We start from the raw sequence: 1,188 nt of genomic DNA on the forward strand, positions 1-1,188 counted from the left end.
ATTTTCACAGGTTAGTCACATGCTCTCTTTTTGTTCAAGTTATTTTTAATTCAGTGTTCCAAAAAATTTCTATACACTGAGATTGCATATCAAAGACGTTATTCATACGCGTAGCAAGGTGGCATTCAGGTACGCCTTCCACTCCGCGCCTATTATGTTAGAGGAGTTTCAATTCTAGAATATCAGGGTTGTTTGACTGCTGTTAGTGTTTCTTTCATATTGGACTTAGCCTTGCATGAGATTAAGGTCTGGGAAAAAAAAACCATCTAGAGTTATATATCGTAAACATCAACACACACGCCTATCTAGAATACCACACACTACACCTGCATCAATGGTTGAAGAAATAGAGACTCCTCTCTCTGATTTTTATAAAGACTTAAACGATAGCCCTAAGTCATGCATCGTTCATGCAGACCCAGTGGGGGATTTTTAAATTCTCCTGAATATATTTAATTTGTTACTGGTTTTTCATGGGTTAGACCACGAGAAGCCTTATCAGTATATGCATAGGATAGAACAAGTTCTTACCACATTTTATCATCCTACCATAGGTTTGGAACAAATTAAACTAAGGGTGTTTTATTTTACCCTAGCCGATAACGCGGCATCTTGGTTAACTGCCCAAACGCCTAATTCTGTGGACTCATGGGCCAAACTTGTTCAATTGTTCATTGAACAGTTTTACCCACCACAAAAGATAGATGAAATGCTTCAAAAGATTTATTTCTTCTGACAGAATCCTCATGAATCTTTTTTAGAGGCCTGGAATCGTTTCACTGATCTTCTCATAGAGTGTCCACATCATAACCTTGCGAAAGACATGCTTGTTCATGCCTTTTTCAAGAGGCTTTTACATCATCATAAAGAGGTTCTTGATATAATGACTGGGGGTAGTTTCTTTAGTAAAGGAGCCTCAGAGGCTTATAGGTTTTTAGAAGATCAATCTAAGCGTAATAATAACATTGGGGGGGGGGGGGGGGGTAATGACATCCCCCGCTCCGCTAATTCTTCTTCAACAGTTAAAGCTACCAATATGTTTGAGGTTAAATCTGATCTCGAGATTAGAACTCTAATCGAATCTGTCACAAAAAAGGTCGACGCCATTTCTATTCAAAATAAGCCTAATCCTGTCATGAACATCAATTCTCTTTCTTGTAATTTCTGTTGCAGCCTTGAGCATACCGA

The 1,188-nt window shown here is 38.4% G+C and overlaps 1 non-coding gene across 1 annotated transcript; it reads right to left on the reverse strand.

Annotated features, from left to right (window-relative positions):
* Positions 1–709: 709 nt before the first annotated feature.
* Positions 710–813, reverse strand: LOC147476998 (small nucleolar RNA R71). Its single transcript, XR_015209938.1, has one exon. It is a non-coding gene; the product is annotated as a small nucleolar RNA R71 (small nucleolar RNA).
* Between the last annotated feature and the right edge of the window lie 375 nt (positions 814–1,188).

Source organism: Coptis chinensis, chromosome 9 (genome assembly GCF_015680905.1).
Source record: "Coptis chinensis isolate HL-2020 chromosome 9, ASM1568090v1, whole genome shotgun sequence".
NCBI classification, from domain to species: domain Eukaryota; kingdom Viridiplantae; phylum Streptophyta; class Magnoliopsida; order Ranunculales; family Ranunculaceae; genus Coptis; species Coptis chinensis.